The sequence below is a fragment of the Hyla sarda genome, chromosome 1, assembly GCF_029499605.1.
Source record: "Hyla sarda isolate aHylSar1 chromosome 1, aHylSar1.hap1, whole genome shotgun sequence".
NCBI lineage: Eukaryota > Metazoa > Chordata > Amphibia > Anura > Hylidae > Hyla > Hyla sarda.
This window is the reverse complement of record NC_079189.1, coordinates 521,651,496-521,679,462: the sequence shown is the minus strand read 5'-3', so window position 1 is coordinate 521,679,462 and position 27,967 is coordinate 521,651,496. Positions and strand designations below refer to the sequence as shown.

General features: G+C 43.8%; 1 long non-coding RNA gene across 1 annotated transcript in view; it reads left to right on the top strand.

Moving 5' to 3' along the window:
- Positions 1 to 27,967, top strand: part of LOC130290734 (uncharacterized) — a 212,453-nt gene that overhangs the window by 318 nt on the left and 184,168 nt on the right. The window lies entirely within an intron of this gene.

Genomic DNA, 27,967 nt, shown 5'->3' with positions numbered 1-27,967 from the left:
CGTTTCAGCTCCCCATTGGAGCTTTTTTCAAGCAAGATGCTTGAAAAAAGCTCCAGTGGGGAGCTGAAACGTCGCTTTGAATTTTGACATGAAGGAATAAATTTTTACACTTTTTTGCAATTTTGGAGTGCTGCGCCATTGTTTTCTATTACATGGACTTTGATCGAGTCAGGGCGCTGGCACCGGGCATCTAATGGGGAAGTAGTGCTGCATTGTTTTTGAATATATATGTATATATATATATATATATATATATATATATATATATATATATATATATTTATAGATAGATAGATAGATATACAGTGGTCCCTCAAGTTACAATATTAATTGGTTCCAGGACGACCATTGTATGTTGAAACCATTGTATGTTGAGACCATAATTCAATGGAAACCTGGTAATTGGTTCTAAAGCCACCAAAATGTCATCCAAAAATAGGTAAAAGTGAGGATTAAAGATAAACAAGTAGATAACTAATACAGATAAAGCAAGATCGTACATATAAAAGTAAGAAAGAGCTGCTAGAAGCTGTAAATCACTGTCAGTGTTTCCCAACCAGGGTGCCTCCAGCTGTTGCAAAACTACAACTCTCAGCATGCCCGGACAGCCAAAGGCTGTCCGGTTATGCTGAGAGTTGTAGTTTTGCAACAGCTGGAGGCACCTTGTTTGGGAAATGCTGGTCTATGTAGAGGACAGGAGCTTCTTCAGGGTTCTGTACAGAATACACAATGTCCTAAAAAAGTTACATGGAGTCGCCCTCACCTGGTGTCCAAAGGAGCAGGTAACCCTGGCACAGGTAAAGAGTACAGAACATGTAATACCTCCCTGTACTGTAGGGGGCGCTACAAGACACCAGTCAGTGCATACACTTCAGTAATACAGGTAAAAAGTAGTACAGAACATGTAATACCTCCCTGTACTGTAGGGGGTGCTACCAGACTCCAGTCAGTGCATACACTTCAGTAATACAGGTGTTGTACAAGTAAAATGCCCATTCTAATTGATCAGTTCTTCCAGCCATTGACACGTGTTGCAGATCTGGACTGTCTGTAGCATTGTATGTTGAGTCTGGTTTCAAGTTACAATGGTCCAGAAAAGACCATTGTATGTTGAAACTATTGTATGTTGAGGTCATTGTAAGTTGAGGGATCACTATATATATATATATATATATATATATATATATCTCATACATGTGCTGATCTGTACAGTTTTTGGCCAGGGAAAGCTTCATTCTGATGGTGCACAATAGATCCAACTTTTTTTATTGCTCAGACTCCAGAACTAAATTCATTACACAGATAACAATGGTAGAAGTAAATACAATTACAGGACTGAAACTTTGAAGCGAAGACGTCTGTAGCTGGAACATAATAGATATGTAATCAGATGTATCGTTATCCCTTATACTGTGTAATGTTTAGGTGAACTGCATATTTACATATTTTTATGCTGAGCCGCTCTGACACTTTTATTAGGACATATCTCCGGTTACGTAGATAATGCACTTACTTATTTCCTTTCTACTTTTACACGAACTGAACAAATTCAATTTAAGGGAAGCACTTCTCTTTAGAATGCCTAAAAATCTTCAAATGTATTTAAATAATTGAAGCCAGTAGGAAAATTTGTTTGAAAATCAATTATGATTGTCTACACAGACATTATAGTTGGGTTCTTAAACCATGACAATTATTCTATCAGAATGTTGCTGTGTATCCGAAACCAGAAGACCATGGAAGATGTTATTTTGTTGTGATTTTAATTACGCTGCTTTAGAAATAGTTTGTGTTTCTTTTCTTGCCAAAGGCAGATCTATTGTGAAAAATGCAACTCTGACTTTCTGCTACATTTGATTTTGTGCTTTGCACGTGACAGGAAATCTTATTTTGTTGCTAGTCTCCTCTAGGGCAATGTTACCAATCATATACAGTACATTGGAAATAGGAAGGTTTGCGATAGTATCTGTTTGAGCAACAATGTAAAACATAACTTACAGATTCGAAAGGAAATTTGCATTTCAGTCACTGGCATTGTGGTGTACAATAAGGGGAAGAGGGAAAGACTTTCACACCCGGAGGGACTGAACTTCATAAAACACATAAAATAAATATAATTAAGGTTATAAAATGTTTTTGTTTATAATTACGTAGACAAAGTGACTTGTATACATTAGGGCTGCACTTTTCCAGTCTGAACTCCATATTGCAATATTATAACAATGCCAAGAGATCCAATAAAGTTAAAGGGGCATTCTAATACGTGACAAGCTCCGGAGGTGCAAAAAGTACTAGAGTCACCTGTGTAATAGCCCACATGTGGCTTTTCTACATCATGAACTATGTTTTCACTTCTTGCATTTTCAGATATCTTGCTTGGACCTAGACATAGTTTTTTTTTACCATTAGGAGGCATGGAGGCTTGTGATATACCATATCATGTGCGAAGCTTGTGCTGCTATAGAGGGGCCCTTGGGCTATGTTCACACTATGGAATATCTGCACAAAGATTCCGCAGCAGCATTGATTTCAATGGGATTCTGCTGCACTGTTCACATAGCAGAATTTCCACAACGAAAATATCTGACGTAGGAATTTTAAGTCTGGTGTCCACAGAAAGAATAGACATGTCTATTCTTTTTGTGGACTCCACAGGGAAATGATACATCTATGAGAGGTATCATTTATGAGCTGTCCTAGCGCCTGCATGTTCTGCTGGTGTTCTGTTATCAGGGGATTTTCTGTGAGGACATTTCCCTATGTTAACATAGCCTTATAGGCATGGGGGTTTTCTGTCACAATACACTAGGGTTGAGCGGCATAGGCCATATTCAAATTTGCGATATTTTGCGAATATATGGACGAATATTCGTCATATATTCGCTAAATTCGCATATTCATAATATTGTCGTTTTATTTTCGCATATGCAAAAATTTGCATATGCAGCCTGCCATTTCAGTGTTTTATTGCAGAGAGAGCATTTTATTGCAGAGAGAGAGAGAGAGAGCAGCATGTGTGTTGTACAGAAAAACAGCTTTACCACAAGCCCAAATCACTGTAAAAAAGCTGCAGAAAAGCACTGACAGGGAAGGGAGAGAAAGAGAGAGTGAGAGACTATGTACTGCTGCACTGGGTTGTACAACAACTCTAAAGCTAATAGGACCCAGTTAGTGTGAGCAGTGCACTAAAAGCCATAGTCACCTTGTAATTTCTGTCTTGGTTTAAGTTCAAACACGGCCATTGGAATTAGGTTGTGGCGGAACCGTTTGATGCTCCCTGGCTAGGGAATAGTTAAAGCTCTTGTTACGCCGAGCGCTCCGGGTCCCCGCTCCTCCCCGGAGCGCTCGCTTCACTCCCTCCGCTGCAGCGCTCCGGTCACGTCCTCTGACCCGGGGCGCTGCGATCCCGCTGCCAGCCGGGATGCGATTCGCGATGCGGGTAGCGCCCGCTCGCGATGCGCACCCCGGCTCCCCTACCTGACTCGCTCCCCGTCTGTTCTGTCCCGGCGCGCGCGGCCCCGCTCCCTAGGGCGCGCGCGCGCCGGGTCTCTGCGATTTAAAGGGCCACTGCGCCGCTGATTGGCGCAGTGGTTCCAATTAGGGTAATCACCTGTGCACTTCCCTATATTACCTCACTTCCCTTGCACACCCTTGCCGTAACTCTGTGGTTCCTCCAGTAACCGGTCTCCCTAAGGCCTATATGGACTTCGCGGATGTTTTCTGCAAAAAACAAGCTGAGACTCTACCTCCTCACAGGCCTTATGATTGCCCTATCGACCTCCTCCCGGGCACTACTCCACCCCGGGGCAGAATTTATCCTCTCTCTGCCCCAGAGACTCTTGCCATGTCCGAATACGTCCAGGAGAATCTAAAAAAGGGCTTTATCCGTAAATCCTCCTCTCCTGCCGGAGCCGGATTTTTCTTTGTGTCCAAAAAAGATGGCTCCCTACGTCCTTGCATTGACTACCGCGGTCTTAATAAAATCACGGTTAAGAACCGCTACCCCTTACCCCTCATCTCTGAACTCTTTGATCGCCTCCAAGGTGCCCACATCTTCACTAAATTGGACTTAAGAGGCGCCTATAACCTCATCCGCATCAGAGAGGGGGACGAGTGGAAAACGGCATTTAACACCAGAGATGGACACTTTGAGTATCTGGTCATGCCCTTTGGACTGTGCAATGCCCCTGCCGTCTTCCAAGACTTTGTCAATGAAATTTTTCGTGATCTGTTATACTCCTGTGTTGTTGTATATCTGGACGATATCCTAATTTTTTCTGCCAATCTAGAAGAACACCGCCAGCATGTCCGTATGGTTCTTCAGAGACTTCGTGACAACCAACTCTATGCCAAAATTGAGAAATGTCTGTTTGAATGCCAATCTCTTCCTTTTCTAGGATATTTGGTCTCTGGCCAGGGACTACAGATGGATCCAGACAAACTCTCTGCCGTCTTAGATTGGCCACGCCCCTCCGGACTCCGTGCTATCCAACGCTTTTTGGGGTTCGCCAATTATTACAGGCAATTTATTCCACATTTTTCTACCATTGTGGCTCCTATCGTGGCTTTAACCAAAAAAAATGCTGATCCCAAGTCCTGGCCTCCTCAAGCAGAAGACGCCTTTAAACGACTCAAGTCTGCCTTTTCTTCGGCTCCCGTGCTCTCCAGACCTGACCCTTCCAAACCCTTCCTATTGGAGGTTGATGCCTCCTCAGTGGGAGCTGGAGCTGTTCTTCTACAAAAAAATTCTTCCGGGCATGCTGTCACTTGTGGTTTTTTCTCTAGGACCTTCTCTCCAGCGGAGAGGAACTACTCCATCGGGGATCGAGAGCTTTTAGCCATTAAATTAGCACTTGAGGAATGGAGGCATCTGCTGGAGGGATCAAGATTTCCTGTTATTATCTACACCGACCACAAGAACCTCTCCTACCTCCAGTCTGCCCAACGGCTGAATCCTCGCCAGGCCCGGTGGTCTCTGTTCTTTGCCCGATTTAATTTTGAGATTCACTTTCGTCCTGCCGATAAGAACATTAGGGCCGATGCTCTCTCTCGTTCCTCGGATGCCTCAGAAGTTGATCTCCCTCCGCAACACATCATTCCACCTGACTGCCTGATCTCCACTTCTCCTGCCTCCATCAGGCAGACTCCTCCAGGAAAGACCTTTGTTTCTCCACGCCAACGCCTCGGAATCCTCAAATGGGGTCACTCCTCCCATCTCGCAGGTCATGCGGGCATCAAGAAATCTGTGCAACTCATCTCCCGCTTCTATTGGTGGCCGACTCTGGAGACGGATGTTGGGGACTTTGTGCGAGCCTGCACTATCTGTGCCCGGGATAAGACTCCTCGCCAGAAGCCCGCTGGTTTTCTTCATCCTCTGCCTGTCCCCGAACAGCCTTGGTCTCTGATTGGTATGGATTTTATTACTGATTTACCCCCTTCCCGTGGCAACACTGTTATTTGGGTGGTCGTTGATCGATTCTCCAAAATGGCACATTTCATCCCTCTTCCTGGTCTTCCTTCTGCGCCTCAGTTGGCTAAACAATTTTTTGTACACATTTTTCGTCTTCACGGGTTGCCTACGCAGATTGTCTCGGATAGAGGTGTCCAATTCGTGTCTAAATTCTGGAGGGCTCTCTGTAAACAACTCAAGATTAAATTAAATTTTTCCTCTGCATATCATCCTCAATCCAATGGACAAGTAGAAAGAATTAACCAGATCTTGGGTGATTATTTGCGACATTTTGTTTCCTCCCGCCAGGATGACTGGGCAGATCTCCTTCCATGGGCCGAATTCTCGTATAACTTCAGGGTCTCTGAATCTTCCTCCAAATCCCCATTTTTCGTGGTGTACGGCCGTCACCCTCTTCCCCCCCTCCCTACCCCCTTGCCCTCTGGTCTGCCCGCTGTGGATGAAATTTCTCGTGACCTTTCCATTATATGGAGAGAGACCCAAAATTCTCTCTTACAGGCTTCTTCACGCATGAAGAGGTTCGCGGATAAGAAAAGAAGAGCTCCCCCCGTTTTTTCCCCTGGAGACAAGGTATGGCTCTCCGCTAAATATGTCCGCTTCCGTGTCCCTAGCTACAAGTTGGGACCACGCTATCTTGGTCCTTTCAAAATTTTGTGTCAAATTAATCCTGTCTCTTATAAACTTCTTCTTCCTCCTTCTCTTCGTATCCCTAATGCCTTTCACGTCTCTCTTCTCAAACCACTCATCCTCAACCGTTTTTCTCCCAAATCTGTTCCTCCCACTCCTGTTTCCGGCTCCTCGGACGTCTTCTCGGTCAAGGAAATTTTGGCTGCCAAAAAGGTCAGAGGGAAAAATTTTTTTTTAGTAGACTGGGAGGGTTGTGGTCCTGAAGAGAGATCCTGGGAACCTGAGGACAACATCCTTGACAAAAGTCTGCTCCTCAGGTTCTCAGGCTCCAAGAAGAGGGGGAGACCCAAGGGGGGGGGTACTGTTACGCCGAGCGCTCCGGGTCCCCGCACCTCCCCGGAGCGCTCGCTTCACTCCCTCCGCTGCAGCGCTCCGGTCACGTCCTCTGACCCGGGGCGCTGCGATCCCGCTGCCAGCCGGGATGCGATTCGCGATGCGGGTAGCGCCCGCTCGCGATGCGCACCCCGGCTCCCCTACCTGACTCGCTCCCCGTCTGTTCTGTCCCGGCGCGCGCGGCCCCGCTCCCTAGGGCGCGCGCGCGCCGGGTCTCTGCGATTTAAAGGGCCACTGCGCCGCTGATTGGCGCAGTGGTTCCAATTAGGGTAATCACCTGTGCACTTCCCTATATTACCTCACTTCCCTTGCACTCCCTTGCCGGATCTTGTTGCCTTAGTGCCAGTGAAAGCGTTCCTTGTGTGTTCCTTGCCTGTGTTTCCAGACCTTCTGCCGTTGCCCCTGACTACGATCCTTGCTGCCTGCCCCGACCTTCTGCTACGTCCGACCTTGCTTCTGCCTACTCCCTTGTACCGCGCCTATCTTCAGCAGCCAGAGAGGTGAGCCGTTGCTAGTGGATACGGCCTGGTCACTACCGCCGCAGCAAGACCATCCCGCTTTGCGGCGGGCTCTGGTGAAAACCAGTAGTGGCTTAGAACCGGTCCACTAGCACGGTCCACGCCAATCCCTCTCTGGCACAGAGGGTCCACTACCTGCCAGCCGGCATCGTGACAGCTCTTAGCCTTTTACCCAATGGCAGTGCGGGTGTGTATATATCTCCAGCTCAGTCTAGATTCTGTGCTAGTGATTGACCTGTTGCTACCATATCTGTTTGTGCATTTATGCTGCTATGAAGTCTGTTAGTGCAATACACTTTGTCTGCTTGTGTAATATGTTACTGTGATGTCTGTTTCTGCAATATACTTCCAAGTCTGCTTGAGCATGCACTTTGTATTTATTCTGTGATATTATCTGAGTTTTTAGTCTTGTTACATTAATCGGTTTTAGGATTAGTTTGTCCGTTCTGATTTGTTTGGTCTGTATTCACACTGTGAGAATCCTGTCCTGCATTCCTCCTCATAGTGGAGTTTGGTTTTGAATGTATCTTGTCTTGAATCTTGTAAAATATCCCGTTTTAAATCTTGAGAAATATCCTGTCTAGTATCCTGTCCAGATTTCCTCTACATTGTAGAGTTTGGTTTTCTTGTACCCGTGTTTATAAAGTTTCATGTATTATATTTCTGTTTCCTACTTGGTCAGCATCCTGATCACACGGTGGAATGTGCCCGCTGGCCAGTTGTCTATTTGGCTTTATTATAATGGCTACTCATTTTGTGGAGTGGAGTGTCTTGTTTGTTTGTTCTGTGTCCCAGTGTGAACAGTGTCCTATGTTCCTGATCAGTTTAGTGTCAAGCTTTCAGTTCTTCTGTTCATCTGTTTTTCTTGGATTCTGCTGTATACATGTTCCATATATAGTCTTGTTCAATTTATCATGTCTGCCGTTTATCTGATTCTGTTTCTGGCCAATGACCGACTATGTTTATTATTCGTGTTTATGTCACTCCACTGAAGTGCAGGGAGGGACTGGCTCCAAGTTGTCAATCCATCGCTTAGGATGGATGGGCAAGTAGGCAGGAATACAGGTTGCGTAGCGGAGCGTATTGTCGTCTCATAAGTGTAACCTGTGCGTACACAGGTGGTGTACGTTTTTCTTTCCTGTCACACTTGTTTCCTACACACTTGTTTTTGAAGCCTAATACAGTTTTATACGGAGTGTATTGTCCTCCTTTCATTAGTGTAAATTGTACGTACACCTACGTGGTGTACGACTTTGTTTCTGTTAAAGTCATAAGGTCTTAATTGCTGTGAAAAGCCAGCCAAAGCTACACACTTGTTTTGTAGCCTAATACAGTTTGTAGTGGAGCGTATTGTCTTCCTCTCATAAGTGTCAACTGTACATACACCTATGTGGTGTACGTGTTATGTATGTCAGGCAGAAAAGTGCCAGGACGTGCACAGAGGAGTGGCAGAGGCCTAAATTCATCAGGCGCAGGCAGAGGTCGCAGCATACTACGGGCGAATGGCAGCAGGAGTCGCAGCAAGAGGCCTGAGCTCCCAGTATTAGCTAGCGGTCGTGTCTCGACCAGCAACCCATCTGCCATCATTGATTGGTTAACACAGTCATCTACTTCATCACAAGTGATATTTGACATCCCCAGTCAACAGTTGGTTGGTTCCTCAGACACCACCCTCAGTTGGCATGGCCCGGGAGCAGTCCCTGTCCTCCAATTGCCTCTGTCCTATGCTGTTCCCTCTCCCACAGAAGTATCTTATGCTGTGGGTTCAGGAGAAGAGGGTTGCAGGTTGCCCATGAGGCAACAGCTGAGCCAGCAAGGTGGTAGCATGGTTGGTAGTCAGCATGATGGCAGAAGTGGAAAGTCTGGAACCAAACATGCCCGGGGTAGACCACCTGCTTCGCGGCAGCCTACCTTTCTGGGAGAAAGTGGAACAGGGGTTCCTGGAGTCGGCGGTAGTAGCAGTCAATCAGTGCAGACTCTTGGTGGGAAAATCAGCTACTCGGCGGTGTGGCAGTGTTTCAACTTGGCTACATGCAAGATGTGTCGGCAGAAGGTGAAGCGTGGCCAGGGTCCCAATGATGGCACCACGGCCCTGTGTCAACATATGCTGCGTCAACATAAAGCGGCCTGGGAGAGGTGTGGCTCTGATGTGGCATCACCCAGTGGCATGGCACTCTCTTTTTCAGCCAGCCAAGGCTTCACTACCTCAGCCAAAGAAAGCTGTGTGTCATACCCATCTTCTGTCGCTCCAGATGCTCCTTCTCCTCCTACTTCGAGTCAGTCATTCCACCAGCAATCCATCAGCGAAGCCATGTCCAAGAGACAACAGCTTATCCAACGGCGCAGAAGCTGAATGTGCTCCAGTCCAAGTTGCTGGTGTTGCAGTCCCTCCCTTTTAAAGTGGTGCACTCGGCACCTTTCAGAGAACTGATGGCTTGTGCCCAGCCAAGGTGGAGAATCCCATGCCGTCATTTCTTTTCGAAGAAGGCAGTACCAGCCCTGCACAATTTTGTGGAACAGAAGGTGGACAATCCTTGAGCCTTTCGGTGTGTACCAAAGTGCATGGCTGCACCGAAGTGTGGAGCTGTAACTACGGTCAGGGACAATACATGTCCTTTACGGCCCAATGGGTGAATGTGGTACCTGCACAGAAACAACAGCAACTATGACAGGTGACGCTGCTTCTGCCTGCACGCTCTCAGGCCGTTAGTCCTCCGCCTTCTCAACCTCACCGTGTCCTCAGCCTCCACTGCACGAACAAGTCTCAGTGCCCCATGTGTGCAGGGCACGGTGGTGTCATGCTGTTCTTCACATGGTTTTCCTTGGAGAACGGAGTCACACAGGGGAGGAACTCCCAAAAGTAATTTCTCAACAAATCGAATCATGGCTCACTCCACGAAAACTGGAAATGGGAACCATGATGACTGACAAAGGGAAGAACATCTTGTCTGCGCTGCATAAAGGAATGCATGAACAGAGCAAACATGTGACAACCACATACCCTAGGAAGAAAAAAAACATAAACAATAATATGAAAGGATGCCTATGTATTGGCTACCCAAAGGTATTCGATACCATGCCCAAAATGAACAGGGCTTTGTTAGGCACTTTCCCAATTATGTGTATAAGCAAGCCTGTATTTTATATGAACTCCAAAAAATAATATATACCCAAAGAAAAAAAAGAGCTATTTACCCAAAATTTCATGCAAAAATAGACAATCTTTATTGATACATTGTGTGACATACAATAAAATATTTATTAAAAACAAGGAGGAATGCAACAACATGAAGGCGGCAGCCTGGGATGTGTATAGTAAATATCTGCAAGTGCTGAACAATTTATAGAAAATAATGTGGATGACCTGAGTGCAACGGTAAAAGACTATACCAGACCTTAGGGGCTATGCAGTTTATAAGCATGAATAATAATAAAGGTGCAATAATATAAATGGCTAAATGGTTTGAACATGTGCAAAAATTGCACACTCAATTATAAAGGCCAAGGAAAGTGCAAGTGCAAAATAGGTACAGTATTGCTATAATGAAGCTGGCCACCTAAAAAACACCATAACATAGGAGGAAGCCAGAGCCATGTGCCATGCATGGCACACGTGTTCAATCTGTTTGTCAAGTGGTTCATGAAGTGTCCCCCCCATATGCAAGACATCTTAACAATGGAAAGGAAACTTTGCATGGACTTCAGCCACTCATACACCGCAAAGCACACTCTCCTTGAGCGGCAGCATGAAAACGGCATCCCACAACATAGTCTCATATGCAACGTTTCCACCCATTGGAATTCCACCCTCCATATATTGGACCGACTATACAAACACAGAAAAGCCATTTACAATTTCTTGATGATCCAAGCAGATAGTGTAACTTCAATGGCAGCTTATACGTGACACCTGCCCTTTGCTCAGGCTCTTTGAGGAAGTCACATTATAAGTCAGTCACCAGGATTTCAGGATGAACAACGTCATTCCACTGCTTCATTTCTTACAACAGATGGTAAAAACGATGGCTGGTCAGGGCACTGGAGACGTGGCGCCTACATCTCACGGCCACATGAGCCCTGTGGTTGCTGAACTGGAAGAGGAGTAGGAGGACAGTGGAGCTCAGGCAAGGTTTCACAAAATGGGTGGTTTTTATAGTTATCTGACAGGAGAGGAGGAGCAGCTTGTGGAGCTACAGGGTGATGAGGAAAACGAGATAGAGGACCCAGACACACCATGGCAGTATGCAGTGGAGATGGAGACAGGTAGTCCCTCCGAATCACTTGCACAAATGGCACGATGTATGCTCACTTGCTTGCATATAGACCGCCGAATTGTCACCATTCGGCAGCGGGATGACTTCTGGCTCTCCATCTTATTGGACCCTTGGTACCGGCACAAAATGGGGGCCTTTTTTACACCCACTGAGAGGGAGGACAAACTGACCTATTATAGAGACATCCTACTTAGTCAGTTTGCCGATGCCTATCTGCGCCATCATCCATCCTCTCTCAGGTCTGAATCAGGGGGCCCTCTGTGCTCACCTTCCACTGCCATGGCTGCTGGGGAGGGGTGGGGTGGAAGGAGCAGTACCAGATCCATCAGCAGCAGCCTGAGTCTACAGTCGCTGATGAGTAGCTTTCTTCACCCGCATTGTGAAGCAACTCATCAGCAGCAGGTAGACCTGAAGCAGGACCTGAGCGAGCAGGTGGTGGCATACCTTGACATGTCCCTGCCAACACACTTTGCAGATCCTCTGGACTTCTGGGCAGCCAAACTTGATTTGTGGCCACAACTAGCAGAGTTTGCCCTGGAAAAGCTGTCCTGCCCGGCCAGTAGTGTGCCATCAGAGCGGATGTTTAGTGCGGCGGAGGCCATAGTAATCCCAAGGAGAATTCGTCTGTCCACGAAAAATGTGGAGAGGCTGACTGTTTTGAAGATGAATCAGGCATGGATCAGCCAGGATTTTCACCCATCAATGCCTGATGCATCAGAGTAGATTGACCATAGGACCACACAAAAACTTCACAAATATGGATACAGCTAAAAATATTTCAGATGCTGCTCCCCAGTTACAAAAATTCCTCCGCTTCAGACCACAAGTAAGTATTGAGGATATGCATTAGCTAAAATTTAACTTTTCTCAGGATAAAATATATGGACCCACAATTTTTTTTAAAGTCTAACAAAAGGAAAGGTGTGCTAAAAAACACCATGTGACACCTACACCACCAAGAATGAAAAGGGTACTCCGACGCTAAACATCTTATCCCCTATCAAAAGGATAAGATGTTAGATCGCGGGTATCCCGCCGCAGGGGACCCCCACGATATCTCTCCTGCAGCACCCCTGTTTTTCAGCTGCACAGAGCGAGGATCAAGAAACGGGTGTGCTGCAGGAGATATCGCAGGGGATATCGCTTTTGATAGGGGATAAGAGATTTAGCGCCGGAGTACTCCTTTAATGTGATGCAAACACCTCTAAAAGGTTGAATGGAACAACGTATGGTCCATTGTAACAGGTGGGGGTAAAAACTTCCCCTGTAAACACTACTCTCGAATGATTAATTCCCTTCTTGGCAAGTGTTACTCGCCCTAAAAAGGACAGCCCCACACAGGAACCTCTCTCTATTTCCACCTAAAAACACTGCCAACTCACAGGGAATTAATAGGGCGAGAGTAGGGCCTTACAAGTTTTTACCCCCACCTTCTACAATGGACAATACTGTATGTTGTTCCCTTTCCACCTTGAAAGGTCTTCATATTAGAAATACCCCACAAATGACCCCATTATAAAAACTGCACCCCCCAAAGTATTCAAAATGACATTCAGTAAGTGTTTTAACACAGGAATAGCAGCAAAGTGAAGGAGAAGATTAAAAATCTTCATTTTTTTACACTCGCATGTTCTTGTTCTTGTAATTTTTGCAAGGGGTAAAAAGGAGAACATTTTTACTTGTATTTGAAACCCAATTTCTCTTGAGTAAGGACATACCTCATATGTCCATGTAAAGTGTTCGGCGGGCGCAGTAGAGGGCTCAGAAGGGAAGGAGCGACAAATGGTTTTTGGGGGGCATGTCACCTTTAGGAAGCCCCTATGGTGCCAGACAGCAAAAAAAAAAACCACATGGCATACCATTTTGGAAACTAGACCCCTCAGGAAACATAACAAGGGGTAAAGTGAACCTTAATACCCCAAAGGTGATTCACGACTTTTGTATATGTAAAAAAAAAATACATTTTTTTTTACCTAAAATGCTTGGTTTCCCAAAAATTTTACATTTTTAAAAAGGGTAATAGCAGAAAATTTGTAACACAATTTCTCTCGAGTACGGCGATACCCCATATGTGACCCTTAACTGTTGCCTTGAAATACGACAGGGCTCCAAAGTGAGAGCGCCATGCGCATTTGAGGCCTAAATTAGAGATTTGCATAGGGGGTGGACATAGGGGTATTCTACACCAGTGATTCCCAAACAGGGTGCCTCCAGCTGTTGTAAAACTCCCAGCATGCCTGCACAGTCAGTGGCTATCTGGCAATACTGTGAGTAGTTGTTTTGCAACAGCTGGAGGCTCCGTTTTGGAAACAGTGGCGTACCAGACGTTTTTCATTTTTATTGGGGAGGGGAGGGGGGCTGTGTAGGGGTATGTGTATATGTAGTATTTTTTACTTTTTATTTTATTTTGTGTTAGTGTAGTGTAGTGTTTTTAGGGTACAGTCGCACGGGCGGGGGTTCACAGTAGTTTCTCGCTAACAGTTTGAGCTGCGGCAGAAAATTTGCTGCAGCTCAAACTTGCAGCCGGATACTTACTGTAATACTTAATGTGAGTGTACCCTGTATGTTCACATTGGGGGGAATACCTCCAGCTGTTGCAAAACTACAACTTCCAGCATGTACGGTCTATCAGTGCATGCTGGGAGTTGTGGTTTTGCAACAGCTGGAGGCACACTGGTTGTGAAACACAGAGTTTGGTAAGAAACTCCAGCTGTTGCAAAAGCTACAACCCCCAGCATGTACGGACAGTGGAAGGGCATGCTGGGACATGTATGGATACGCCCTGTGTCCTTAAGGGGTTGTAGCTTATACTTGGAGGTGTATAAACTCCACATTTAATGCGCCTTGATCACTTTCTAGGCAGCATTAACCCCTTAAGGACCAAAACAATTAGGTCTGTACGCCCCTAAAAGACCAGGCCTGCTTTTTCAAATCGGGATGTCTGACTTTATTAGAGTATAACTCTGGTAACGTTTTGCCAAACACGATAATTCTGACATAATTTTTTTTGTCACAAGTTGTCCTTCATGTACATAGTAAAAGTAAGCCGATATAATTTGTAGTTTTTTTTTTACAATGCAAAAAATTCATGAAATTAAAAAAAAATAAGATTTTTTGCTATTTTAACACTTATAGGTTGCATATATTTATACTTTCTGACCAAATAGTTTATGAAACTTATACTTTCAGATGTCTACTTTTTTTAAAGTGTTTTTTTAATTAACATTGTAAATGAAATAGAAGCCTAACAATTGCACTTGAAATTTTCTGTATTTTCAAAATTTGAAAATATTTTTTTTTTTATGTGCTATGCAAGGTTTGCAGAAATTTAAAGGAGGAAGAACATAGGAAACCCCCCCTAATTGACCCCAATTTAGAAACTATACCCCTCAAGGTATTCACTAGGGGGTACAGAGAGTATTTTAATGCCATATTTTTTTTTGCAGGAATTATTACAAATTTTGCTTTTTTCCGCAAATGCATCATTTGTGGGACATATTTTTTGTACATCGCTTCTGATATTGAAAAAAAGCACCCTATATTTTATTAAGCTGCTCCTCCCATGTTCGGAAATACCCCCGCTTAGGACATATTTGGTTCCTTGACTGCGTGGTGGGACCCAGAAGGAGAGGAGCGCCATTTGGCTTTCAGGGCATAATTTTAGGCCGAATGGATTATAGGCTGTACTTCATGCCTGCAAAGGGTTTTAGCTGCCAGAACCATACAGAACCCCCACAAGTGACCCCATTTTGGAAACTACACCCCCTATAGTATTCCCATAGACAAAAAGGGTCAGACAGAGCGCATCCGCAGAGTATTTCCCACCGCGGATACGAGATCACTGCTGCAGCTGGGTAGCTCAGTATGTCCGCTTGTGACTGCTGACGGGAAATCCACCGCAATGAGTGGATGCACAAAGCTACCTAGCCACAACAGGGAGCTCATTGTTGTGATCCTACACAAAAATGCATAATATGTAGGATCATACAGCGGACAACCACAGCATATTACATGCTGCGGATGTCCGCTGTGTGATCCCACATATTACGCATTTTTTTATTATATTTATTTAATAAACATGTTTTTTCTTTTATTGTTTTTTACACTTTTTTCCTTTTTTTACAAAATATTTTTACACTTTTTTACATTTTTTTTTTTTTTTACCCATTTTTTAACACTTTTTATAACCATATTTATCGGGGTATACCACGCACCTGCCTATAACACGCACCCTCAGGGCAGGGCTCTAGACCCCAGGAAAGGCAGGGGGAGAGAAACTGGCAGTGACGGCCTCTCTCCCCCTGCCTTTCCTGGGGGTGTATCGGCGTATAACACGCACATAGACTTTAGGCTAAAAATTTTAGCCTAAAAAGTGCGTGTTATATGCCGATAAATACGGTAATTTATTTATTTATTTTTACACTTTTTTTTATGCTCTGGAATACTTAGTATTCGAAAGCATTGAAGTTATATGCTGCCTGCCAGTTTTCACTAGCATATCAGGACTTTCCTCTGGCACGTCCTGACAGGCAATAGCCAGGGCAGACTTTGGGGTCTTTGTAGGACCCACGGCTGCACAGGTATGAAACAGCACCCCGCGATCGTTGCGGGGTGCTGCAGGGGAGACAGAGGGAGCCCCCTCCCTCTGTCAAACTCCTTACAGCTCGCGGTCACTTCCGACCGCGGCTGTAAGGGTTAAACTGCCGGGAGTGAACTTCACTCCCCGCAGTGCGGCAGGCCCCGGCCAGCTGCGTATTAGACACAGCACCCCACGATTGTGATGCGGGGTGCTGCAGGGAAGACAGAGGGAGCCCCCTCCCTCTGCCATAACACTTACAGCCGCGGTCACTTCCGACCGTGGCTGTAAGGGTTAAAACTGCCGGGACTGAAGTTTACTTCAGTCCCGGCAGTGCAGCAGGGTCCCGGCTGTGTGATACAGCCGAGTCCCTGCTGCGATTTTGTGGGTGCACTGGGCAGCACCCACGAGAACCATGGACGAGTATACTCGTCCTGGTGCGGGAACGTGCATCCGCCCTGGACGTGTATACACGTCCATGGTCGTTAAGCTGTTAAGGTCCACCTGTGAGGCCGGCAACACATCAGCTAACTTGGGTGAGGCTTATAGTCTGCCTCCCTCCTCCCATTGTATGTGTACCCAGCCACACTGGAGGTAACCTGGGAGCAGGCTGTGAGTCGGACCTAATGCTGCTGTAATTGCCCAAAGGCCCCTGGTTTTGCTTATCATGCACAGTGTTAGGTCCCGTGCCAATTGAGAAACCTTGGCGTTGGTGTGCGGGCTCAGGCATGTCCTTCATATAAGGATATACTGGCTAATGTCTCAATTTAAACCTCAGTTTTGATGGTTAGCCAATGCCATTGTTTACATCTACCACAGTAGTGCACCTAAATTCTTGTATTGTATTTTTTTCTTTTTTTTATTACCACCACATATTACAAAAAAAAAAGAATAATACAATATTTCATACAAATTTTTTCTTTTTTTACCCTCCTCCCACCCATCCCCCCACCCCCTATCCCCCCTAGAGGAAGAAGAAGAAAAGAGAAAAAATAAAATAAAAATTTAAAAAATAAAAAAAAAGGAAGAAGGAAAAGGTCAAAAATGTCTTATCGGACCCCGCGGCTCAGCTTTTAGTTCTCTATATCTCAATTCTATATTCCCTCCTCAACCCCTCCCTCCATTGATGCACACTCGGGCCTGTTACAGATATCCACTGTTTTACTATAATTAATCTGACATAAAAAAGTGACCTTTGAATTTTTTTCCCCAATCCCGTTTTATTTCTGTCCCATTATCACCTCCCAGAATCGCATTTATTGGTGTTAATTTTATTCTAATCTTTCAACTTTTCTCAACTAATTGTATAACTTCTCCCCAAAATTTCTTTATTTCTGGACATGTCCAAAGCATATGCAACAATCCTGCCTCTTCTTGCCGACAGGCACTCGAGTTCTTTTTACCTATTTTATGCAAAAAGAGAGGTGTATAGTACAGCCTATAAATTATATTAAACTGTACCACCCTATGATTCGCATTTAATGGAATAAAATTAATTATTTCGTGTATTTTCCCCACTGTGCTTCTTCTATCTCACCCAATTCTTTTTGCCATATTTTTCTACTGTGATGATTTCTCTTTAATATAGAAAATGTATTAAGTGCTCTATATATCTTTGACAACTCTTTTTTTCCAATCTCTGTATTCACCATCTTATCAAAAAAACTACCTTTTACTATTTCTACTTTCTTCCCCTTATCTACCGTATCTTTTACTATACCTCTTAATCTCATATATTCAAACCATGTCCCAACCCCAACATCTCTACCCATTTTTAACTCTTCCCATGTTTTAATCTTCCCTTCCTTATTGTATTATTCTAATTGTTATACATCCACACCGTTTATCTGGTGTAGGATGCCTTTGTGGCACTTGTAGTCTGTTGCAGGCATCCCCCATTGTATGCATTTTTATGCTGGGGATTGCCTTTAGCAACAGACCACAAGTGCAAGATTTGCTCTTCCAGCATAAATGCACAACTGCATTTGGGGTTGAGCACCTCCTGCCTTTTGAGACCACGTTTTTGTTGTTGTTTAAAACTTGCCAAGAACGGAATTAATACTGCGAGAGTAGGGCCTTACAGGGGAAGTTTTTACCCCCACTGGTTACAATGAACCAAACGTTGTTCCCTTCCACATTTTAAAGGGGTACTCCGCCCCTAGACATCTTATCCCCTATCCAAAGGATAGGGGATAAGATGTCAGATCACAGGGTCCTGCTGCTGGGGACCCCGGGGATCGCTGCTGCAGCACCCCGCTATCATTACTGCGCAGAGCGAGATCGCTCTGCACGTAATGACGGGCAATACAGGGGCCGGAGCATTATTACATCACGGCTCCGCCCCTCATGATGTCACGGCCTGCCCTCGTCAATACAAGTCTATGGGAGGGGGCATGGCCGGCGCCACGCCCCCTGCCATAGACTTGCATTAAGGGGACGGGCCGTGATGTCATTAGGGGCGTAGCCATGATGTCACGCTGCTTCGGCCCCTGTATCTCCCGTCATTACTCACAGAGCGAACTCGGTCTGTGCAGTAATGATGGCGGGGTGCCGAAGCGGCGATCCCCGGGGTCCCCAGCAGCGGGACCGCGGCGATCTAACATCTTATCCCCTATCCTTTGGATAGGGGATAAGATGCCAGGGGCCGAGTACCCCTTTAAAGGTCTTTGCATCACATCAATTCTTAGTGGTGTAGGTGGTACATGGTGTTTTTTGCACACCTTTCCTTTTGTTAGGAAAGAAAAAAAAAATTGGGTCCATATATTTTATCCTAAGAATAATATTAAAAGTTATGTTTTACATAATGCATATCCTTAATACTTACTTGTGCACACCAACACTTTGACAAAAGATACTGTTTTCTTCTGCCTACCTGCCTCAGCTAAAATTCTGATCCTGCCACCCTCCTGATGCCACACATCTGAGGCCAAAGGCTCCTTCTTTCACCCACCTTCACCACTTGTTACTGGTATTTCCACCCACCGCCCCACTCTGTCACCGGGTCACTTTCAGGACTCCTGATGCTGCTGATGCCACCTCCATGCTGTCATTCATACAGTGTAAGTTCAAAGTAAAATCTTCGGGCACCTCGAACATTAAACTTATGAATCTAATCAAAATCTTCAATAAAAAAAATCTCTTCAATCTTTTCAATGATGAGGCTCTATAGTCGTCGTTATATATTACCTCTGGAATTATTACAAGAATCCAATGAAACAGGTTGGAGTGATAACAATGAACCATACCTGATAAAATTAAACATTTGCAGTTTCACAGTCGGAAAGGGGGGGGGGCACTGAGAGGCAGGGGCTGGAACAAGTGGTAGCTCGCCTCGCGGTGGACTGCCATCTCGATTTTAAGATATAAGTACGGGCTTTTTTATTGCAGCAACTTATACACTGCAGCAGTTGTACACTATTCCAGCTGGAATTACCGCGGCTGGGGGAATCACACTTGCCCTCCAATGGGTCTTCAATAGAGATGAGCGAATCAAATTGGACGAATCTAATCAAATGAAACATTTGCAGTTTCACAGTCGGGGGGGCAGGGTGGCGCTGAGAGGCAGGGGCTGGAACAGGTCGTAGCTTACCTCGTGGTGAACCGCCACCAGCTCATTGCTCACCATAATGGGTCCTCAAAAAGGGTTTAAAAAAAATTAATTAATTAAATTAAATTAAAATTAAATTAAGAAATCTTGTTTATCACTTTAATTGTGATGCCATATGGTCTCCCAACCCTGCTGCCACATCCAGACACTCTGCGTCAGTGATTCTAATAGCAATGCCTGTAATCTGCAGGAAATAGATGTTTTTAATAGCGATTCGCCACAAATAAGTTCAGATCTAACCACATTTTTGGGGAAAATTCAGCAAATAGGCCAAATCTAGTTTTTCAAAAATTCACTCATCTCTAGTCCTGACTTTAATCTTATAGAAATTATATGGAAAGACCTGAAATTAGCAGTTCATGGGAGGAAACCCACCAACAGAACAGAGCTGAATCTGTTTTGTATGGAAGAATGGGCTAAAATTCATCTAAGCCAATGAGCAGGACTAATAAACAATTATTGGAAACATTTAGTGGCAGTTGCTGCACCAGTTCTCTGGAATGCTATACCTCGATCCCTCAGACTTTACCACAACATCCACAGTTTGAAACATGCCCTAAAAACACATCTCTTCAGGCTGGCCTACAACATTCCATTACTCTCACTTTGCCCCTTTTGACACCTCTCGGTCTTGGAGGTATAACAAGCTTCACCCTTCTGTATGTAACCTTTCCTATTTATACAATATGGCTGGACCATTGGATCAATAAAAGCACTTTATGCCTTTTGTCTTCACCCCATTCCTCATAGTCTGTAAGCTCTCGCGAGCAGGGCCCTCACTCCTTCTGTTTGAATATTTAATGTGTAATATTGTTAACAATGTCTGATTCTTGTCTTTATTTGTACCCCGAAATCTTAAAATGTTGTGAAATCTGTTGGTGTTATATATATATATTATTATTATTATTGCTCTAGGGTGTCATACCAGATACTGAAAGCAAGTTAACATGCTCTTGCCACTCACAGATAAGCTATTAGATAATTTTCTTCAATAAATAAAGGACCAAGTCTAATATTTTTTACTCATTTTGTTTTATTTGGTTCTTTATTTGGCATCACTGTATCGAGTCAGTTGTTGGTCTACAAGGAACTCTTGATTTTTGACAATGGGTTCTTTTACTGTCTATGTCTACTACTGTGGATCTTCAGTTTAAGAATGTGGTCTATTATCAATAATGTTATGTTGAAAGAATATTGCACACTGAAAGAAAACTGAGTTCACATAAACCACTTCTTAAATTAAAAAAAAATGTCTTTATTAAACCACTTTAAAATGACAGCTTTTCATAAACTGAACAGTTAAAATACAAAGATAGAATCAGGATGCTGCAGAGGAACCATATGCATAAATATAACTGGCACAATCTAACACTCTACTGCTCAATAGCCGTGACCTATATCCAGGTCCTCCCCTTGTTTATCTTTGTGTATACTCTGGAAAATGCGCACAATATGGAAATATGTCAAAACTGATCTGTCTCCCATAACATGCTAAACTAAGCTAAACCCATACACTGCCTGATGTGCAAAACATGCTATGCCATAGAAACAAAGGGAATAGACCTATAAAGTGCTAATACAGGATTAGATCATAAGGTGTCCATGTGCTTACCCATTCCTGCCTCGTCCCTCTGTCCCCCTATTAATGTTTGCACTTTCTCAAGGGGCGGTTTTTGTGAACTCAGTTTTCTTCCAGTGTGCATAATTGTATGGTGGAGTTCCCCACATAATGCAATTTTTGATCATGAAAGACACCCAAGATATATCATGATGTTGGATAATAGGAGATGTCATTTTGGATTCATATGTGTACTATAGTGAAAAAATGTAACAGCCTTTATTAGAGAACAAGCATACAGGGCCGGAATGGTGGGTAGGGGGTAGGGGGTAGGCACTAGCCTTGGGAACCACTGCTTACTCAACACAAAGGAACACAAATGCAGATTGCAGATAGTCACTAGCACCGCAATCTATGGCAATTGCCGTGGCGTGTAGCTGTCAACTGACTTTCAACTTTATGCACAAGCTGTCTGTGGTAGAACAAGAAGCCATCATCTCTTTCCTACGCAACTTACTCTGTAGTCTGGGAGAGGTGCAGGACTTCTGCAACCAGCTCCCAGCTAAGGTGCACACTGAATGGCATCACTCATTGCATTCACAAACTCCATCAGAGTTTGAGAGGAAGCCCCTGCCAGTGAGAGATCGGAAAATAGGTCAGTTTATTTTCTTTATATTTTTTTTGGTAGGGGGCACCAATCTACATTCAGGGGGTACCTGCTTACATCTACCTATGGGGGGGACACCTACCTACTAGTGGATGCTTTATAAAGGGAGCACCAATGTATCAACAGGAGGCATCAACATATCTATTTGCATAGAGGGTTGGCACCTACTTACAGGAAGCACCTATCTCCGTACTGGTGGTACCTACCTACAGGGGGCACATATCTAACTACTGGGGTATCTAATGTCTAGAATGGGAACCTAACAGTAGTACCTACCTAATGGGAACACCAATCTAACTACCGGTGGCATACTATCTACCTACGGGTGCCACTTAACTAAAGGGTGCATCTATTTACTAGGGGTACTGCTTTACCTTCTGGTGATAACTATCTACATACAGGTGGCACCTACCTACTGGGTATACCTACCTACCAAGGGACCTATGTGCCAAGGGGGGTATTATTACCATTTGGGGAATAATGGGTAGGGAAAAGTTTGGGATGGTGTTATACAAAAGGAGGGAGCCTTCGATGTTTGTTAAACAGATTTGGCAGAGACAAGTTGTGAAAGAACTGCTGCACAAATTTTTTATTCCTTTTTTTTTTGTTCTATTGATCATGGAATCTTAACAGTTAAATGACCCCTGATGGTGGCCATTACTTGCAGGTTTTGCTGCAGGTAGCAGTCATTCACTAGGGATGGGGGGGAGGGGAACATTTACGGAGCAGTATTCACTAGTTCAGTGTTGTCCCTGACAGATTTTCATTACAGCTGTGAAAATGTAATTTGAAATTAAATTTAGCTTTTTCTTTGCAGAGATGAGAGAATAAATAATTTCAAAAAGCCAAAATCTCTAATGTTTGTATATAAAAGTTATAAACTATATGAAGGGAAGGATAACAAATTTTTAGCTTACAAAACAGTAATTTGTTTTTCTGTCCTTTATTCAATATTTCAATAACATTTCCTTTTGTCCTCTCTTCTCTCCTCCACTTGTCTCGAGCTTTACGGATAATTTTGTCCTAATATGATAAAGAGCTTTAGAGATAACCACCACTTAACCTTCCCTTTGTGTCTCACTGAATTTGATTTAACTCAAAGTCCAATATATTTCCCCCCCTCTGTATATTTGAGAAATCACAAACACAATGCAATCTGCATGTACAAACAAAACAGTAATATATAAGGAAAGAAGCGATTCACATGGTTTGTTGAGCTGATTTATAAACATTAGGCGGCTTAGTAAATCATAATATGATAGAATCAGACATAACCTGGGACAAGAAACACAAGGAGACATTTTTATTTATAATCACTCGCTGCTTCCAGCATCAATGTTATCATGTTAGATTATGCCACAATCTACAGCATAATGCTGCAATGTTCAAGGTACAATTACCAATTATTCACTCCGGAAACTGTCAGGAAACTGTTGAAGGGCATTATTGAATAGCTAGAGAATGATGACTTTTATTGTAACGCAGCCATTCTACACAAGTAAACGGCGCTTCACTCCAAGACTAATGCACTTTCACTTAATAAAATCTACATATGAAGCAGGGCCAAGGTTGGCAATGTAGCAGAGATAGATTTCTTATTTGACTAAACCCATCCTGATATTATGTGTCTTCTATGGCTTTCCATAGTGCTGCGACTAAACCTATTTCATTACAGATGTAGTAGAGCCAAGTTTGCGATTTGGCGCATACAATATAGTGATACTGAATCGCTGGGTCGGAGAATATTTTATTCCATGATGTTCGCATGGGCCACAACTTGGTACTTTTCCCTGATACCTCACTATTGATACAATAAATTATCACAAGAATATTCTTGTTGAGTAGTTAGAACAATGGGAGCCAGGACAAAAGCAGGGGAGCAATCATAAAACACTACATACTGTATATGCCATAAGGATATAATAGTGCTGCACACTGTGACACCAGGATATAACAGTGTTGCACACAGTGGCATCTCCAGCTTTCACATTTTTTGGGGGGCACACTGGGGGCCAGGATAAAAGTAGGGGGGGGGGGGGGCAATTATAACAATGCTACATGCATCCACGTGGAAAAGAAGTGAAATGTCACTTATTTTCTGTGCAGTTTTCAAAGCTGTCACCTCATGCTGTTTGGCACAGAAATTAGTGTGGCTTCTGCACCATAAACCATGCTGTCTATGTAAACATGGCTGTAAAGGGTTTCGGTGCCGAAAACTTCACACTGCCGCTCAGCCTATTGCAGGCCGAGTTGGGACTCCGCTGCGGCCGGTGATTGGCTGAGTGCAGTATGACTCGCCGACCACCGGAAACCAGGAAGATGATCGTGGCGGAGACCGGAGTGGCACCGAGGGAGCGAAGGAAGGTATGTATCCATTTATTTTTTTACTGCCGTCAGTATGAAGGACAAATTCTTTAAGTTAACCCCTTTCCACAGGATAGGAGATAACAAGCAGATAGGTGGGAGTCTGACTGCTTGAAACTCTGCCGATCCTGAGGATGTAGACACAGTTGTCCCTGGAGTGAACAGTGCGGACCACACCTGCATAGCCACTGCTGAACATGTCCACGCACAGGTGTGGTCCGTGCCATTCACTCTGAGGACAGTTATGTCCCCATCCTCTGGATCAGTGGGGGTTCCAGGAGTCAGACCCCCACCAATCTGCTTGTTATGCCCTATACTGCAGATAGGGGATAACTTAACAAGATGGGAATATCGCTTAAAACTGCTGCCTTAGCCTATAACCTGGGCCTCCAGATGTTGCAAACCTACAATTTCTAGCATGCCTGGACAGCCAACAGCTGTCCAGGCATGCTGGGAGTTGTAGGTTTGCAACTCCCAGCATGTCTAATTTCCCGGTCAGGAGCCATACATCACCATACATATTACCATCATACCACTACAGCCCAAATCCTGTATACTGAGACCAATATTATCAATAATACCAGTATACTGTGAGTAAATATTCCCCCCATACAGTGACAGACATCAACTCTACACAGGCTCTGCAGACCATTTAATAGACTACATACCCTCAATGACCTGAGAGAAGTCATCTCTGTTGTCTTTCCTTTTCTTTTTCATCTGGTGCAGGCAACAGGACTTCTTCCAGCTACATCTTCCTCTGCAGAGTCTGATGCCTGCCCTTCATAGGTTCCTCCCTTTGTCAGTGGATACTCATCCTCTGTATGAAGACAATAATCATTGTTACCCTGCCAGATACTCTGCCCTCTAAGTATATTGCTGCCAAACATCATGCCCCCTGAAAATAATACTGCCACACACTGTTTCATCTTGGTTTGGCTGAATCTAACCCCTCCAGACCCCTCGGTCCCCTCCTCCTCCAGATTTAACTGACCCCCCCCCCCTCCTCCTGACTCCTCTACTCCCTCCTCCCCCAGTATCCTCTCTCCTGCTCTGCTCTGGGCTCAGCAGACAATATCAGACATGATGTGATCATATACACAGGCTCACTAGACAGTATGACACATTATAGGCTTAGATACATAGGTCAGGACACAGTATCACACATCATAGGATTAGAAACAGAAGCTCAGCAAATAGTATAAGTCATGACAGGATTAGATATATAACCTTATATAGGTCTGATTTAGTCGTACTTCAGAAAAAATCATAACTATATGCAGGAAAATTTATATCGTTTAAAATTGTCATCTTCTGACCCCTATAACTTTTTTATTTTTCCGCGTACGAGCCGGTATGAGAGCTAATTTTTTGCAACGCGTTATGAAGTTTTTTATCTGTACCATTACTTTCATTTTCAGCGTGGCGATCAACTTTGATCACCGCATCTGGAGGGTTAATAGCGCGCAGCACAACGAGCGGTGCCACGCGCTATTAGCCCAGGGTCCCGACTATGAATAGCAGCCGGAACCGACCCGGTGTGTGATACGGGGTCACCATGTGACCCCGTTTTAAACACAGGGACCGGGCGCAGGGTGTACAGGTATGCCCTGCTTCCTTAAGAGGTTAAAGTGACAGTGTCTCTGCCCCAGCTGACAGGACTCGGGGCCAGGGCTTGGCTGGGACTGGAGTGAGGCCCCCTACAGCACTCAGGGAGAAGCTGAAGCCGTAGAGTTTTTGTTTAAAAAAAAAAAGTCTAGTGTCAGGGCAGGTGAATACCAATGGCCAGTCTTGCCCTTGTGCTTTTAAACTGTGGAGGAGGGGGAGGGGGACACATGATGTAGTGGGGCCATGATAAGGAGTAAAAAATGAAAGTGCAAAAATGGATAAAAAACCTTGGTCCTTAAGGACTTAAGGACCCAGCCCATTTTCACCTTAAGGACCAGAGCATTTTTTAAGCATTAATAACTCTGGGATGCTTTTACATTTCATTCTGATTGCGAGATAGTTTTTTTTATGACCTAGTCTTCTTTATGTTAGTGGTACATTTTTGTCGATACTTGCATCATTTCTTGGTGAAAAACTCCAAAATGTTATAATTTAGCATTTTTTTTTACTTTTAAACTCTCTGCTTATAAAGAAAATGGACATCCCAAATAAATTATATATTGATTCACATATACAATATGTTTACTTTATGTTTGCATCATAAAGTTGACATGTTTTTACTTTTGAAAGACATCAGAGGGCTTCAAAGTTCAGCAGCAATGTTAAAATTGTTCACAAAATTTTCAAAATACCCTATAAATGACCCCATTATGAAAACTGCACCTCTCAAAGTATACAAAATGACATTCAGAAAGTTTGTTAACCCTTTAGGTGTTTCACAGGAATAGCAGCAAATTGAAGGAGAAAATTCAAAATCTCCATTTTTTACACTAACATGTTCTTGTAGACCAAGTTTTTGAATTTTTACAAGGGGTAAAATTAGAAAAAGCCCCCCAAAATGTGTAACCCAATTTCTCTAGAGTAAGGAAATACCTCATATGTGGACGTAAAGTGCTCTATGGGTGCACTACGGGGCTCAGAAGCAAAGAGCGACAATGGAATTTTGGAGAGTGAATTTTGCTGAAATTTTTTTTGGAGGCATGTCTCATTCAGGAAGCCGCTATGGTGTCAGGACAGTAAAGAAAAATCCACTATTGTTGAGCGTCATAGGCCATATTCAAATTTGTGACATTTCGCGAATATATGGATGAATATTCGTCATATATTCGCAAAATTTGCATATTCGCAATATTCGCTGCCTTTTTTTTACTATGTGCCATAAAATTTGCATGCGCATTCACCATAACGTGCGCTATATCATGTAATAAAAAAGCTAAAAGAAGGGAGGGATCAATATGCGCAAAAATTTGCATTCACAAATTTTTGGGCGCACGCCGTTCTGACACTGTAACTAGTATTGGACTCTTGTTTACACTACAAGCTGGAAGCAGGGAGGGATGATCACTGTGATGTATACTGCGAAAAAAAATGGGAATATTCTTAATTGCGACTATTTAGCACTATATTTAGCGATATTCGCTATAAATATTGCATCACTAAAACCCACATGGCATACTATTTTGGAAACTACACCCCTAATGGCACGTAACAAAGGGTACAGTGAGCCTTAACACCCCACAGGTGTTTGACAACTTTTTGGTAAAGTCGGATGTGTAAATGAATTTTTTTTTTTACTAAAATGCTGTTTTTTCCCCAAACCATTTTTACAAGAGGTAATAGGAGAAAATGACCCCCCCCAAACTTTGTAACCCTATTTTTTCTGAGTATGGAAATACCACATGTATGGACATAAAGTGCTCTGCGTGTGCACTACAATGCTCAGAAGAGAAGAGTCACATTTGGCCTTTTGAAAGCATATTTTGCCGAAATGGTTTTTGGGGGGCATGTTGCATTTAGAAAGCCCCTATGGTGCCATTACAGCAAAAAAAAAAAACATCAAGGCATACTATTTTGTAAACTACATCCTTCAGGGCATGTAACAAGGGGTACAGTGAGCCTTAACACCCTACAGGTGTTTGAGGACTTTTCATTAAAGTCGGATGTGTAAACAAAATAAATTTTTTCCCAAATCCACCATTTTTACAAGAGGTTATAGGAGAAAATGCCCCCCAAAATATGTAACCCCATTTCTATGGAAATACCCCATATGTGGATAAAAAGTGCGCACTACAATGATCAGAAGAGAAGGAGCTCCATTGGGCTTTTGGAGAGAGAATTTGTTTGGAATGAAAGTCTGAGGCCATGCGCGCTTACAAAGCCCCCGTGATGCCAGAACAGTGGACCCCCCCACATGTGACCCTATTCCAGAAACTAATCCCCTCATGTAATGTAATAAGTAGTGTTG